Below are 17512 nucleotides of genomic sequence, written 5' to 3'. Positions count from 1 at the left end.
GTGCAACACTAGCGAGTTTGAAGCTCGTCACAGTCATTCAATCCCTGAATCCTACTCAGAATACCACAGACAAGGTTTAGACTTTCCGGATTCTCAAGAATGCTGCCAATGGATTCTAGCTTATACCACGAAGATTCTGATTAAGGAATCCAAGAGATATTCATTCAATCGAAAGTAGAACGGAGGTGGTTGTCAGGCACGCGTTCATAGGTTGAGAATGGTGATGACTGTCACAGATCATCACATCTATCATATTGAAGTACGAATGAACATCTTAGATAGAAACAAGCGTGTTTGAATAGAAAACAGAAATAGTTGCATTAATTCATCGAAACACAGCAGAGCTCCTCACCCCCAACAATGGAGTTTAGAGACTCATGCCGTCAGAGATTACAAAGTTTAGATCTAAAATGTCATGAGATGCAAAATAAATCTCTAAAAGTTGTTTAAAAACTAAACTAGTAACCTAGGTTTACAGAAAATGAGTAAACTATGATAGATAGTGCAGAAATCCACTTCTGGGGCCCACTTGGTGTGTGCTGGGGCTGAGACTTAAGCTTCTCACGTGCCTGGGCAGTTTTGGGCGTTCAACGCCAGGTTGTAACCTGTTTCTGGCGTTGAACTCCAACTTGTAACTTGTTTCTGGCGCTGGACGCCAGACTGCAACATGGAACTGGCGTTGAACGCCAGTTTACGTCGTCTATCCTTGAGCAAAGTATGGACTATTATATATTTCTGGAAAGCCCTGGATGTCTACTTTCCAATGCAATTGAGAGCGCGCCATTTGGAGTTCTGCAGCTCCAGAAAATCCACTTTGAGTGCAGGGAGGTCATAATCTAACAGCATCAGCAGTCCTTTTTTAGCCTGAATCAGATTTTTGCTCAGCTCCCTCAATTTCAGCCAGAAAATACCTGAAATCACAGAAAAACACAAAAACTCATAGTAAAGTCCAGAAATGTGATTTTTAATTAAAAACTAATAAAAATATACTAAAAACTAACTAAATCATACTAAAAACTAAGTAAAAATAATGCCAAAAAGCGTATAAATTATCCGCTCATCACAACTCCAAACTTAAATTGTTGCCTGTCCCCAAGAAACTAAAATCAAAGTAGCATAAAAAGAAGAGAATATACAATGAATTCCAAAAACATCTATGAAGATCAGTGTTAATTAGATGAGCGGGGCTATTAGCTTTTTGCTTCTGAACAGTTTTGGCATCTCACTTTATCCTTTGAAGTTCAGAATGATTGGCATCTATAGGAACTCAGAATTTAGATAGTGTTATTGATTCTCCTAGTTCAGTATGTTGATTCTTGAACACAGCTACTTTATGAGTCTTGGCCGTGACCCTAAGCACTCTGTTTTCCAGTATTACCACCGGATACATACATGCCACAGACACATAACTGGGTGAACCTTTTCAGATTGTGACTCAGCTTTGCTAAAGTCCCCAATTAGAGGTGTCCAGGGTTCTTAAGCACACTCTGTTTTTTTGGTTTGGACCTCGACTTTAACCGCTCAGTCTCAAGTTTTCACTTGACACCTTCACGCCACAAGCACATGGTTAGGGATAGCTTGGTTTAGCCGCTAAGGCTAGGATTTTATTCCTTTAGGCCCTCCTATCCACTGATGCTCGAAGCCTTGGATCCTTTTTATTACCCTTGCCTTTTGGTTTTAAGGGCTATTGGCTTTTTGCTCTTGCCTTTTGGTTTAAAGAGCTTTTGGCTTTTTCTGCTTGCTTTTTCTTTTTTTTTTCTCTGCAAGCTTTGTTCTTCACTGCTTTTTCTTGCTTCAAGAATCATTTTTATGATTTTTCAGATTATCAAATAACATTTCTCCTTTTTCATCATTCTTTCAAGAGCCAATAATTTTAACATTCATAAACAACAAATTCAAAAGACATATGCACTGTTCAAGCATTCATTCAGAAAATAAAAAGTATTGCCACCACATCAAAATAATTAAACTATTTTAAAATTCGAAATTCATGTACTTCTTTTTCTTTTTCAGAAAACAATTTTCATTTAAGAAAGGTGATGGATTCATAGGACATTCATATCTTTAAGACATAGACACTTAGATACTAGTGATCATATAGTAAAGACACAAACATAATTAAACATGAAGCATAGTAAACGAAAAATAGGAAAATAAGAACAAGGAGATTAAGGAATGGGTCCACCTTAATGAGGGTGGCGTCTTCCTCTTCTTGAAGAACCAATGGTGCTCTTGAGCTCCTCTATGTTTCTTCCTTGCCTTTGTTGCTCTTTCCTCATAGCTCTTTGATCTGCAGTCAATTGCTCTACCACTGAATTATGGAAAAACAAAAGCAATGCTTTTACCATACCAAACTTAAAAGGTTTGCTCATCCTCGAGCAAAAGAAGAAAGAAGTGGAGAAGATGGAGGAGATGGAAGTGTGTGAATGGGTGGGTTTGGGAGGGAAATGGTTTGAATTTGAATGGTGAGGTAGGTGGGGATCCTGTAGGGTCCACAGATCCAGTGGGGTCAAGGATTTAGCATCCCTGCTCCAATTAGGCGTACAAAATGCCCTTACTATGCAATTTTGGCGTTTAACGCCAGACTGCTGCCTGTTTATGGCGTTAAACGCCCAAATGTAGCCTGTTTCTGGCGTTTAACGCCAGACTGATGCTTGTTTCTGGCGTTTAAACGCCAAAGTGATCTTCCTCCAGGGTGTGCTATTTTTCATGCTGTTTTTCATTCTGTTTTTGATTTTCCATTTGTTTTTGTGACTTCACATGATCATCAACCTAAAGAAAACATAAAATAGCCATGGAAAATAAATAGATATAATTTAAATAACATTGGGTTGCCTCCCAACAAGCACTTCTTTAATGTCAATAGCTTGACAGTGAGCTCTCATGGAGCCTCACAGATAATCAGAGCAAGGTTGGGACCTCCCAACACCAAACTTAGAGTTTGGTTGTGGCCTCCCAACACCAAACTTAGAGTTTGACTGTGGGGACTTTGGTTGACTCTGCAGTGAGAGAAGCTTTTCATGCTTCCTCTCCATGGTTACAGAAGGAGAACATTGTGTCTTATAGTTTGCAATGTCTGCAAACCACAGAGCTTTCTGAATAGAAAACAATTGCTCATCCGGAAAGGTTTCATAGATCTCAGTAGGAGGGATGGATGCTCCTGCTACTGGTTCTATCCGGGACAGGTGATCAGCTACTTGATTCTCTGTTCCTTTTCTGTCTTTTATTTCTATATCAAACTCTTGCAGAAGCAACACCCATCTTATGAGCCTGGGCTTTGAATCCTGCTTTGTGAGTAGATATTTAAGAGCAGCATGGTCAGTGTACACAATCACTTTTGATCCTACTAAGTAGGATCTAAACTTGTCAATGGCATAAACCACTGCAAGTAATTCTTTTTCTGTGGTTGTGTAATTTTTCTGGGCATCATTTAAAACACTGCTAGCATAATAAATGACATGCAGAAGCTTGTTATGCCTCTGTCCCAATACTGCACCAATGGTATGGTCACTGGCATCACACATTAGTCCGAAGGGTAATGTCCAGTCTGGTGCAGAAATAACTGGTGCTGTGACCAGCTTAGCTTTCAGGGTCTCAAACGCCTGCAGACACTTTGTGTCAAACACAAATGGCGTGTCAGCAGCTAGCAGATTGCTCAGAGGTTTTGCAATTTTTGAAAAATCCTTTATAAACCTCCTATAGAATCCTGCATGCCCCAAAAAGCTTCTGATTGCCTTAACATTGGCAGGTGGTGGTAATTTTTCAATTACTTCAACTTTAGCTTGATCCACCTCTATTCCCTTGTTTGAAATTTTATGCCCAAGGACAATCCCTTCAGTCACCATAAAGTGACATTTTTCCCAATTTAAAACTAGGTTGGTCTCTTGGCATCTTTTCAGAACAAGTGCTAAATGGTTAAGGCAGGAGCTGAATGAGTCTCCAAATACTGAAAAGTCATCCATGAAGACTTCCAGAAACTTCTCTACCATATCAGAGAAGATAGAGAGCATGCACCTCTGAAAGGTTGCAGGTGCATTACACAGACCAAAAGGCATCCTTCTGTAGGCAAACACTCTAGAAGGACATGTGAATGCTGTTTTCTCTTAGTCCTGAGGATCTACTGCAATTTGGTTGTAACCTGAATAGCCATCCAAAAAGCAGTAATATTCATGACCTGCTAGTCTCTCTAGCATCTGGTCTATGAATGGTAAAGGAAAATGATCCTTCTTGGTGGCTGTATTGAGCCTTCTGTAGTCAATACACATACGCCACCCTGTAACTGTTCTTGTAGGAACCAGTTCATTCTTTTCATTATGAACCACTATCATTCCTCCCTTCTTAGGGACAACATGGACAGGGCTCACCCAGGGGCTATCAGAAATAGGATAGATAATCCCATCCTCTAGTAACTTAGTAACCTCTTTCTGCACCACCTCCTTCATGGCGGGATTTAGCCGCCTCTGTCGTTGAACCACTGGCTTAGCATCATCCTCCAATAGGATCTTGTGCATGTATCTGGCTGGGCTAATGCCCTTAAGATCACTTATGGACCACCCAAGAGCTGTCTTGTGTGTCCTTAGCACCTGAATTAGTGCTTTCTCTTCTTGTGGCCCTAAAGTAGAGCTTATGATTACAGGAAAAGTGTCACCTTCTCCCAAAAATGCATATTTCAGGGATGGTGGTAGTGGTTTGAGCTCAGGTTTAGGAGGTTTCTCCTCTTCCTGAGGAGTTTTCAGAGGTTCTTTTATTTCCTCTGGTTCTTCCAGATCAGGCTGAACATCTTTAAAAATGTCCTCTAGCTCTGATTCGAGACTCTCAGTCATATGGACCTCTTCCACCAGGGAGTCAATAATATCAACGCCCAGGCAGTCGTCTGATGTGTCTGGATGTTGCATAGCTTTGACAACATTCAACTTAAACTCATCCTCATTGACTCTCAGGGTTATCTCCCCTTTTTGGACGTCAATGAGGGTTCGTCCAGTTGCTAGGAATGGTCTTCCTAGAATGAGAGTTGCACTCTTGTGCTCCTCCATTTCCAGCACTACAAAGTCAGTAGGGAAGGCAAATGGCCCAACCTTGACAATCATGTCCTCAATTATGCCTGATGGGTATTTAATGGAGCCATCAGCAAGTTGAAGACAGATCCGGGTTGGTTTGACCTCTTCAGTCAAGCCAAGCTTTCTGATAGTGGATGCAGGGATTAGGTTGATGCTTGCCCCAAGATCACATAGAGCTGTCTTGGTGCAGTTACCCTCTAATATGCATGGTATCATAAAGCTCCCGGGATCTTTAAGCTTTTCTGGGAAGCTTTTCAGAATGACTGCACTGCATTCTTCAGTGAGGAGAACTCTTTCAGTTTCTCTCCAATCCTTCTTATGACTCGAGATATCTTTCATGAACTTGGCATAAGAGGGTTTTTGCTCAAGTGCCTCTGCAAACGGAATCTTTATTTCAAGAGTCCTGAGATAGTCTGCAAAGTGGGCAAATTGCTTATCCTGCTCCTCTTTGCAGAGTTTTTGAGGATAAGGCATCTTGGCTTTGTATTCCTCAACCTTAGTTGCTGCAGGTTTATTTCCTACAGAGGTAGGTTGAGAAGCCTTCTTGAGGGATTTATTATCAGCATTTGCAGGTGTCTGATCCCTCACTAGCATTTGAAAGCCAGGGTTGGAAGCTGGAGTGGCGTTAGACGCCAACTCCTCATCTGTTCCTGGCGTCTGAACGCCAGAACTGTGCTTCCTTTGGGCGTTTAACGCCAGTTCCTTGCTTGTTTCTGGTGTTGAACGCCAGTCCTGAGCATGGTTTGGGCGTTCAGCGCCAGCTTTCCACCCAATTTCTGGCTTTTTAGCGCCAGAATTATTTTTCCCCGGGCTCTTACTGTCCTCAGATGGAATTTGGGTAGTTTGCTCATTCCTTGGCTTCCTGCTGCCTTGAGGTGGGGTATTTAATGTTTTTCCACTTCTTAACTGAATTGCTTGGCATTCTTCTGTTATTTGTTTTGACAGCTGCAGCTTTGTTTGCTTTAATTGTTCTTCCATATTTATATTAGCCATCCTTGTCTCTTGTAGTCTCTCCTTGAATTTGGCTAACTATTTTGTTAGAAAATCCAATTGCTGATTGAATTCAGTAGCTTGTTCAGCAGGACTGAGTTCAGTAGTCACTATTTTAGCCTCTTCTTTCATGGAAGGTTCGCTGCTTAAGTACAGATGCTGATTTCTGGCAACTGTATCAATGAGCTCTTGAGCTTCTTCAATTGTCTTCCTCATGTGGATAGATCCACCAGCTGAGTAGTCTAGAGACATCTGAGCTCTTTCTGTAAGCCCATAATAGAAGATGTCTAGCTGAACCCACTCTGAAAACATCTCAGAGGGGCATTTTCTTAGCATCTCTTTGTATCTCTCCCAGGCATCATAAAGAGATTTATTATCTCCTTGTTTAAAGCCTTGGATGTCCAGCCTTAGCTGTGTCATCCGTTTTGGAGGAAAGTATTGATTCAGAAATTTTTCTGTCAGTTGTTTCCATGTCTTTATGCTAGCCTTAGGTTGGTTATTTAACCACCTCTTAGCTTGGTCTTTTACAGCAAATGGGAACAGTAATAATCTGTAGATATCCTGATCTACTTCCTTATCATGTACTGTGTCAGCAATTTGTAAAAACTGTGCCAGAAACTCTGTAGGTTCTTCCTGTGGAAGACCAGAATACTGGCAACTTTGCTGCACCATGATAATGAGCTGAGGATTCAACTCAAAGCTACTGACTCCAATGGAGGGTATACTGATACTACTCCCATATGAAGCAGTGGTGGGGTTAGCATATGACCCCAAAGTCCTTCTGGACTGTTCATTTCCACTTAGATCCATGATGGAGAAAGGGAGATGATGTAAAATAGAGAAAAAATATTTTTATTTATTTATTTATTTATTTATTTCGAAAATAAAATAAATTAAAATAAAATAAATAAAAATAGGTGAAGATTTTCGAAAAATGGAGAGAGAGAAAGAAAAAAAAATTGGTTAGAAAATTTTGAAAAAGATATAATTTGAAAAATTTTGACCAAGTCAACCCAAGTAATTCGAAAATTATGAGAAAAGATAAGATAGAAGATATGATTTGTAAAAGATAAATATGATAGGAAAAAGATGTAATTGAGAATTAAAAAAAATATAAAAGATATTTGAAAAAGATAAATTCGTTTTGAAAAAGATATTGTGAAGATTTGAAAAAGATATTTATGAGTTGAAAAGATTTTAAGAAGGAAAAGATATAGATTTGTTTTGAAAAAGATATAATTTTTTTTTTAATCTTAAAAGGAAAAGATTTGAAAAATTTTGAAATTGAAATCTGAATTTTTATAAAAAAAATTCGAAAATATGGCTTAAAAATAGTTAGAAAAGATATTTTTTGTTTTTTTTTTTAATTTTGAATTTTATGATGAAAGAGAAAAACACATAAAAGACATAAGACTTAAAATTTTTAGATCTAATGCTCCTTGTTTTCGAAAATTTTGGAGGAAAAACACCAAGGAACACCAAACTTAAGAATTTTAAGATCAAGACACAAAGATTACTCAAGAACACTTTGAAGATTCACAAGAACACCAAGAACAAAAGAAAGAACACCAAACTTCAAATTTTTAGAAGACGAAAATAACTTTTCGAAAATTATATAAAGATTAACAAGAAAACACCAAACTTAAAGTTTGGCACAAGATTAAATCAAGAAAAATTATTTTTGAAAAAGATTTTTAATAGAACCGGTGCCCAATCATCAAGAACATAAACCAATGCTCTAGCCAATTGAGCTGTAAATGTAACACTTGTTTTGAAGAGATATATTTTCACTAACTAAAAATAAATTCCTTTTTGAAGACTAATGCTTTGGAAAAACGCAAGAAAAACAAGAATAGGCACAGAACAAGAAAAACTAAAAATCAAACAAGACAAATAAACAAGAACAACTTGAAGATCAAAGAACACAACTTCGAAAATTTAAAAGAAAAATATAGAATATGCAATTGACACCAAACTTAGAACAAGACACTAAACTCACGAAAAAAATTAAAAATTGATAAAGAAAAATAATATTTTTCAAAAATTTTTGAAAAGGAAATAAATGACTCAGAATTTAATGACTCTATAGCAACAAAAATAATTTATTCCTAATCTAAGCAACAAAATAAACCTTTAGTTGTTCAAACTCAAACAATCCCCGGCAACGGCGCCAAAAACTTGGTGCACGAATTGTAAATCTCAGTTAGGAGGTCAATTATAATTATCAGTTGACTTGCAAATGAACAAGGGAACATAAAATAAATACTTGGCATGCAGTAATGGAGAATATGTTGGAGTTTTGGAGATGCTTTGTGATGAGCGGATAATTTATACGCTTTTTGACATTGTTTTTAGTATGTTTTTAGTAGGATCTAGTTACTTTTAGGGATGCTTTCATTAGTTTTTATGTTAAATTCATATTTCTGGACTTTACTATGAGTTTGTGTATTTTTCTGTGATTTCAGGTATTTTCTGGCTGAAATTGAGGGACTTGAGCAGAAATCAGATTCATAGGTTAAAGAAGGACTGCTGATGCTGTTGGATTCTGACCTCCCTGCACTCAAAGTGGATTTTCTGGAGCTACAGAACTCGAAATGGCGCGCTTCTAATTGCGTCGGAAAGTAGACATCCAGGGCTTTCCAGCAATATATAATAGTCCATACTTTGGCCAAGAATAGACGACGTAAACTGGCGTTCAACGCCAGCTTTCTACCCAAATCTGGCGTCCAGCGCCAGAAAAGGAGCCAAAACCAGAGTTGAACGCCCAAACTGGCACAAAAGCTGGCGTTCAACTCCAAGAAGGACCTCTACACGTACAACACTCAAGCTCAGCCCAAACACACACCAGGTGGGCCCAGGAAGTGGATTTATGCATCAATTACTTACTCATGTAAACCCTAGTAGCTAGTTTATTATAAATAGGACCTTTTACTATTGTATTAGGCATCTTTTGATCATCTTTGGATTACCTTATGATCCTTTGATCACGTTTTAGGGGGATGGCCTTCTCGGCCATGCCTGGACCTTCACTTATGTATTTTCATACGGTAGAGTTTCTACACTCCATAGATTAAGGTGTGGAGCTCTGCTGTTCCTCAAAGATTAATGCAAAGTACTACTGTTTTCTATTCAATTCATCTTATTTCGCTTCTAAGATATCCATTCGCACCCAAGAACGTGATGAAGGTGATGATTATGTGTGACGCTCATCATCCTTCTCCCTTATGAACGCGTGCCTGACAAACACTTCTGTTCTACATGAAATAAGCTAGAATGAATATCTCTTAGATCTCCTAACCAGAATCTTTGTGGTGTAAGCTAGAATGATGGCGGCATTCAAGAGAATCCGGAAGGTCTAAACCTTGTCTGTGGTATTCCGAGTAAGATTCAATGAATGAATGACTGTGACGAGCTCCAAACTCGCGATTGCAGGGCGTTAGTGACAGACGCAAAAGGATAGTAAATCCTATTCCAGCATGATCGAGAACTGACAGATGAATAGCCGTGCCGTGACAGGGTGCGTGAGCATATTATTCACTGAGAGGATAAGATGAAGCCATTGACAAGGGTGATGCCTCCAGACGATTAGCCGTGCCGTGACAGGGCATTGGATCATTTTCCCGAGAGATGACTGAAAGTAGCCATTGACAGTGGTGATGTATCACATAAAGCCAGCCATGGAAAGGAGTAAGACTGATTGGATGAAGATAGCAGGAAAGCAGAGGTTCAGAGGAACGAAAAGCATCTCCATTCGCTTATCTGAAATTTCTACCAATGATTTACATAAGTACATCTATCCCTATTTTATTATATAATGTTCGAAAACACCATTATCCATTTATATCTGCCTGACTGAGATTTGCAAGGTGACCATAGCTTGCTTCATACCAACAATCTCCGTGGGATTCGACCCTTACTCACGTAAGGTATTACTTGGACGACCCAGTGCACTTGCTGGTTAGTTGTATCGAAGTTGTGAACCATGGTATTGGCACCATGTTCTTGGCGCCATTGCCAGGGAAAGAAAGAGCCATGAATTTTACATCATTAAAGTGTAATCACGATTACGCGTACCAAGCTGCTCACGTTGCCAGGGATTGTTCGAGCCTGGACATCACAATTTCGTGCACCAAGTTTTTGGCGCCGTTGCCGGGTATTGTTTGAGTTTGGACAACTGACGGTTCATCTTGTTGCTCAGATTAGGTAATTTTCTTTTTGTTTTCTTTTCAAAAATTTTTCAAAAAAAAAAATATTTCTAAAATATTCTCATCTGTTTTCGAAAATAATATAAAAATGTTTTCAAAAATTTTATTCAAAATTTTTAAGAATGAATTCTAGTGTTTCATGAAGCACGTTGAAGCCTGGCTGGCTGTAAAGCCATGTCCTATTCCTTTGGGAATGAGTATGTCAGGCGTGTCATGTCAGAATTACATGCTGAAGCTTGGCTGGCCATTGGCCATGTCTAGTGTTTTGGACCGGAGCTTTCATTGAAAGCTTGGCTGGCTAGTGAGCCATGTCTAATTCCTGGACTGAAGCTTTAGACTAAGAATGCAAGATTCCTGGAATTCATATTAAAAATTTTGGAATCCTTATTTTTCTCTTTCAATTAATTTTTTGAAAAATCCAAAAAAATTAGAAAATCATAAAAATCAAAAACAATTTTTGTGCTTCTTGATTGAGTCATGAGTCATGTCATAAGTTTGGTGTCAATTGCATATGCATCTTGCATTTTTTCAAAAATATCATGCATTCATAGTGTTCTTCATGATCTTCAAGTTGTTCTTAGTAAGTCTTCTTGTTTGATCTTGATGATTTTTTATTTTGTGTCTTTTCATGTTTATCATATGCATTCTTGAATTCTTAGTGTCTAAGCATTAAAGAATTCTAAGTTTGGTGTCTTGCATGTTTTCTTTGCATTAAAAATTTTTCAAAAATATGTTCTTGATGTTCATCATGACATTCAAAGTGTTCTTGGTGTTCATCTTGACATTCATAGCATTCTTGCATGCATTCATTGTTTTGATCTAAAAATTTCATGCATTGCATCATTTTTCTTGTTTTTCTCTTGCATCATAAAAATTCAAAAATAAAAAAAAATATCTTTCCCTTTTTCTCTCATCAAATTCGAAAATTTGAGTTGACTTTTTCAAAAATTTTTAAAATCAACTTGCTTCTTATGAGTCAAATCAAATTTTCAATTTGAAAATCTTATCTTTTTCAAAATCTTTTTCAAAAATCAAATCTTTTTCAAATTTCTTAGTTATTTTCGAAAATTTCAAAAATATTTTTCAAAAATCTTTTTCTTATTTTTATATCAAATTTTCGAAAATAACATAATCAATTAATATTTTGATTCAAAAATTTGAAGTTTGTTACTTGCTTGTTAAGAAAGATTCAAACTTTAAGTTCTAGAATCATATCTTGTGATTTCTTATGAATCAAGTCATTAATTGAGATTTTAAAAATCAAATCTTTTTCAAAAACTAAATTCTATCATATCTTTTCAAAAAATATCTTCTCATCTTATCTTTTTCAAATATCTTTTCAAAATATCTTTTCTAACTTCCTAACTTCTTATCTTTTCAAAATTTGTTTCAACTAACTAACTAACTTTTTGTTTGTTTCTTAACTTTTTCAAAACTACCTAACTAACTCTCTCTCTCTAATTTTTGAAAATATCTTCCCTCTTTTTCAAAAATTTCTTTTTAATTCACTAATTATTCTTATTTTTATTTGTGATTTTAAAAATTTTCGAAAAATACTAACATTTTTCAAAAACCATTTTCAAAAATCACTAACTCTTTTTCAAAATAATTTTCGAAAATTATCCCTCCCCCATCTTATTCTATTTATTCATTCATATCCTAACATCTCATCTCACATCTCTACCATCCTCACAGTTGTGTTTCTTCCATTATATTACATTCTTTGTCTCCCCCTCTTCTTCTACTCACACAGGGATCCCTATACTGTGGTATAAAGGATCTCTATTATTATTTTTTTTTCTGTGCCCTCTTCTTTGTCATATGAGCAGGAGCAAGGATAAGAACATTCTTGTGGAAGCAGATCCAGAACCTGAAAGGACTCTGAAGAAAAAATTAAGAGAAGCTAAAATACAACAATCCAGAGATAACCTTTCAGAAATTTTCGAACAAGAAGAGGAGATGGCAGCCAAAAATAATAATAATGTAAGGAAGATGCTTGGTGACTTTACTGCACCTAATTCCAATTTACATGGAAGAAGCATCTCCATTCCTGCCATTGGAGCAAACAACTTTGAGCTGAAACCTCAATTAGTTTCTCTGATGCAGCAGAACTGCAAGTTTCATGGACTTCCATCTGAAGATCCTTTTCAGTTCTTAACTGAATTCTTGCAGATATGTGATACTGTTAAGACTAATGGAATAGATCCTGAAGTCTACAGGCTCATACTTTTCCCTTTTGCTGTAAGAGACAGAGCTAGATTATGGTTGGATTCTCAACCCAAAGACAGCCTGAACTCTTGGGATAAGCTGGTCACGGCTTTCTTAGCCAAGTACTTTCCTCCTCAAAAGCTGAGCAAGCTTAGAGATGATGTTCAAACCTTCAGACAGAAAGAAGGTGAATCCCTCTATGAAGCTTGGGAAAGATACAAACAGTTAACCAAAAAGTGTCCTTCTGACATGCTTTCAGAATGGACCATCCTGGATATATTCTATGATGGTTTATCTGAGCTATTAAAGATGTCACTGGACACTTCTGCAGGTGGATCCATTCACCTAAAGAAAATGCTTGCAGAAGCTCAAGAACTCATTGACATGGTTGCTAATAACCAGTTCATGTACACTTCTGAAAGGAATCCTGTGAGTAATGGGACGCCTATGAAGAAGGGAGTTCTTGAAGTTGATACTCTGAATGCCATATTGGCTCAGAATAAAATATTGACTCAGCAAGTCAATATGATCTCTCAGAGTCTGCATGGAATGCAAGCTGCATCCAACAGTACTCAAGAGGCTTCTTATGAAGAAGAAGCTTATGATCCTGAGAACCCTGCAATAGCAGAGGTAAATTACTTAGGTGAACCTTATGGAAACACCTATAACTCATCATGGAGAAATCATCCAAATTTCTCATGGAAGGATCAAAAGCCTCAACAAGGCTTTAATAATGGTGGAAGAAACAGGTTTAACAATAATAAACCCTTTCCATCATCCACTCAGCAACAGACAGAGAACTCTGAACAAAACACTTCTAATTTGGCAAACTTAGTCTCTGATCTGTCTAAGGCCATTGTAAGTTTCATGAATGAAACCAGATCTTCCATTAGAAATCTGGAAGCACAAGTGGGCCAGCTGAGTAAGAGGATCACTGAAATCCCTCCTAGTACTCTCCCAAGCAATACAGAAGAGAATCCAAAAGGAGAGTGCAAGGCCATTGACATAAGCATCATGGCCGAACCTGTGAGGAGAGGAGAGGACGTGAATCCCAAGGAGGAAGACCTCCTGGGACGTCCAGTGATCAATAAGGAGCTTCCCTCTAAGGAACCAAGGGACTCTGAGGCTCATCTAGAGACCATAGAGATTCCATTGAACCTCCTTATGCCCTTCATGAGCTCTGATGAGTATTCCTCTTCTGAAGAGAATGAGGATGTTACTGAAGAGCAAACTGCCAAGTTTCTTGGTGCAATCATGAAGCTGAATGCCAAATTATTTGGCATTGATACTTGGGAAGTTGAACCTCCCTTGTTCATCAATGAACTAAGTGATCTGGATCAACTGACATTGCCTCAGAAGAGACAGGATCCTGGAAAGTTCATAATACCATGTACCATAGGCACCATGATCTTTAAGGCTCTGTGTGACCTTGGTTCAGGGATAAACCTCATGCCCCTCTCTGTAATAGAGAAACTGGGAATCTATGGGGTACAAGCTGCTAGAATCTCATTAGAGATGGCAGACAATTCAAGAAAACAGGCTTATGGACAAGTAGAGGACGTGTTAGTAAAGGTTGAAGGCCTTTACATCCCTGCTGATTTCATAGTCCTGGATACTGGAAAGGAAGAGGATGAATCCATCATCCTAGGAAGACCTTTCCTAGCCACAGCAAGAGCTGTGATTGATGTTGACAGAGGTGAACTAGTCCTTTAATGGAATGAGGACTCCCTTGTGTTTAAAACTCAAGGATCTCCCTCTGCAACCATGGAGAGGAAGCATGAAAAGCTTCTCTCAAAGCAGAGTCAACCCAAGCCCCCACAGTCAAACTCTAAGTTTGGTGTTGGGAGGCCACAACCAAACTCTAAGTTTGGTGTTGAACTCCCATATCCAAACTCTAAGTTTGGTGTTGGAGAGTCTCAACAAAGCTCTGCACATCTGTGAGGCTCCATGAGAGCCCACTGTCAAGCTATTGACATTAAAGAAGCGCTTGTTGGGAGGCAACCCAATTTCTATTTATCTAACTATATTTTCCTTAGTTATATGTCTTTGTAGGTTCATGATCATGTGGAGTCACAAAATAAATATAAAAATTGAAAACGGAATCAAAAATAGCAGAAGAAAAATCACACCCTGGAGGAGCATCTGTCTGGCGTTCAAACGCCAGAACAGAGCATGGTTCTGGCACTGAACGCCCAGAATGGGCAGCATCCTGGCGCTGAATGCCCAGAACAAGCATGGTTCTGGCGTTCAACACCGGAAATGGCAACAAATGGGCGTTGAACGCCCAAAATGGGCACCAACCTGGTGCTGAACGCCCAGAGTTGTGTGCAAGGGCATTTTACATGCCTAAATTAGTGCAGGGATGTAAATGCCTTGACACCTCAGGATCTGTGGACCCCATAGGATCATCTCAGGATCTGTAGACCCCACAGGATCCCCACCTACCTCATCATCTCTCTTTCCATTCATGATCATCCCTTCTGTTTTCCATTTACCACTCACATCCATACACCCACTACCTTCAAAATTCAACATCTCTCTCCCACCCAATCCCACCCATATGGCCGAATACACACACCCATCCATCTCCTCCATATCTTCTTCTTCTTCTTCTTCTTCTATTCTTTCTTCTTTTGCTCGAGGGCAAGCAACATTCTAAGTTTGGTGTGGTAAAAGCATAGCTTTTTTGTTTTTTCCATAACCATTGATGGCACCTAAGGCCAGAGAAACCTCTAGAAAGAGGAAAGGGAAGACAAAAGCTTCCATCAAGGGTCTATAGCTCAGTGGTAGAACATTTGACTGCAAATCAAGAGATCCCTGAGATACCTCAGGGGATACATTTTCTTCCACATAATTATTGGAAGCAACTAAGGGTGGAACATCAAAAGCACTCCATCATCCTTCATGAAATCAGAGAAGATCTAAAAGCAATGGAGGAGCAACAAAGACAAGGAAGAGACATAGAAGAGCTCAAGGACATCATTGGTTCCTCAAGAAGGAAACGCCACCATCACTAAGGTGGATTCATTCCTTGTTCTTAATTCTTCTGTTTTTTTTCGTTTTTTATGTGCTTATCTATGTTTGCGTCTTCATTACATGATCATTAGTAGTTAGTAACTTTGTCTTAAAGTTATAAATGTCCTATGAATCCATCACCTCTCTTAAATGAAAAATTTTTTAATTTAAAAGAACAAGAAGTACATGAGTTTCGAATTTATCCTTGAACTTAGCTTAATTATATTGATGTGGTGACAATGCTTCTTGTTTTCTGAATGTATGCTTGAACAGTGCATATGTCTTTTGAAGTTGTTGTTTAAGAATGTTAAATATGTTGGCTCTTGAAAGAATGATGACTAGGAGACATGTTATTTGATAATCTGAAAAATCATAAAAATGATTCTTGAAGCAAGAAAAAGCAGCAAAGAACAAAGCTTGCAGAAAAAAAAATTAGGCGAAAAAAAATAGAAAGAAAAAGAAAGCAGAAAAAGCCAAAAGCTCTTAAAACCAAGAGGCAAGAGCAAAAAGCCAATAACCCTTAAAACCAAAAGGCAAAGGCAAATAAAAAGGATCCCAAGGCTTTGAGCATCAGTGGATAGGAGGGCCTAAAGGAATAAAATCCTGGTCTAAGCGGCTAAACCAAGCTGTCCCTAACCATGTGCTTGTGGCGTGTAGGTGTCAAGTGAAAACTTGAGACTGAGCGGTTAAAGTCAAGGTCCAAAGCAAAAGAAGAGTGTGCTTAAGAACCCTGGACACCTCTAATTGGGGACTTTAGCAAAGCTGAGTCACAATCTGAAAAGGTTCACCCAATTATGTGTCTGTGGCATTTATGTATCCGGTGGTAATACTGGAAAACAAAGTGCTTAGGGCCACGGCCAAGACTCATAAAGAAGCTGTGTTCAAGAATCATCATACTGAACTAGGAGAGTCAATAACACTATTCGAAATCTGAAGTTCCTATAGATGCCAATCATTCTAAACTTCAATGGATAAAGTGAGATGCCAAAACTATTCAAGAGGCAAAAAGCTATAAGTCCCGCTCATATGATTGAAGCTCTGTTTCATTGATAGTTTGAAATTTATAGCATATTCTCTTCTTTTTATCCTATTTGATTTTCAGTTGCTTGGGGACAAGCAACAATTTAAGTTTGGTGTTGTGATGAGCGGATAATTTATACGCTTTTTGACATTGTTTTTAGTATGTTTTTAGTAGGATCTAGTTACTTTTAGGGATGCTTTCATTAGTTTTTATGTTAAATTCACATTTCTGGAATTTACTATGAGTTTGTGTGTTTTTCTGTGATTTCAGGTATTTTCTGGCTGAAATTGAGGGACTTGAGCAGAAATCAGATTCAGAGGTTGAAGAAGGACTGCTGATGCTATTGGATTCTGACCTCCCTGCACTCAAAGTGGATTTTCTGGAGCTACAGAACTCAAAATGGTGCGCTTCCAATTGTGTTGGAAAGTAGATATCTAGGGATTTCCAGAAATATATAATAGTCCATACTTTGGTCAAGAATAGACGGCGTAAATTGGCGTTCAACGCTAGCTTTCTACTCAAATCTGGCGTCCAGCGCCAGAAAAGGAGCCAAAACCAGAGTTGAACGCCCAAACTGGCACAAAAGCTGGCGTTCAACTCCAAGAAGGACCTCTACACGTACAACACTGAAGCTCAGCCCAAACACACACCAAGTGGGCCCAGGAAGTGGATTTATGCATCAATTACTTACTCATGTAAACCCTAGTAGCTAGTTTATTATAAATAGGACCTTTTACTATTGTATTAGGCATCTTTTGATCATCTTTGGATTACCTTATGATCCTTTGATCACGTTTTAGGGGGCTGGCCTTCTCGGCCATGCCTGGACCTTCACTTATGTATTTTCATACGGTAGAGTTTCTACACTCCATAGATTAAGGTGTGGAGCTCTGCTGTTCCTCAAGGATTAATGCAAAGTACTACTGTTTTCTATTCAATTCATCTTATTTCGCTTCTAAGATATCCATTCGCACCCAAGAACGTGATGAAGGTGATGATTATGTGTGACGCTCATC

General features: G+C 38.3%; 1 non-coding gene across 1 annotated transcript; it reads right to left on the bottom strand.

Moving 5' to 3' along the window:
* Nucleotides 1–12607: 12607 nt before the first annotated feature.
* Nucleotides 12608–12715, bottom strand: LOC112753769 (small nucleolar RNA R71). Its single transcript, XR_003178137.1, has one exon. It is a non-coding gene; the product is annotated as a small nucleolar RNA R71 (small nucleolar RNA).
* Between the last annotated feature and the right edge of the window lie 4797 nt (nt 12716–17512).

Source organism: Arachis hypogaea, chromosome 15, assembly GCF_003086295.3.
Source record: "Arachis hypogaea cultivar Tifrunner chromosome 15, arahy.Tifrunner.gnm2.J5K5, whole genome shotgun sequence".
NCBI lineage: Eukaryota > Viridiplantae > Streptophyta > Magnoliopsida > Fabales > Fabaceae > Arachis > Arachis hypogaea.
The sequence above is the reverse complement of the archived record's forward strand: the minus strand, read 5'-3'. Positions and strand labels throughout refer to the sequence as shown.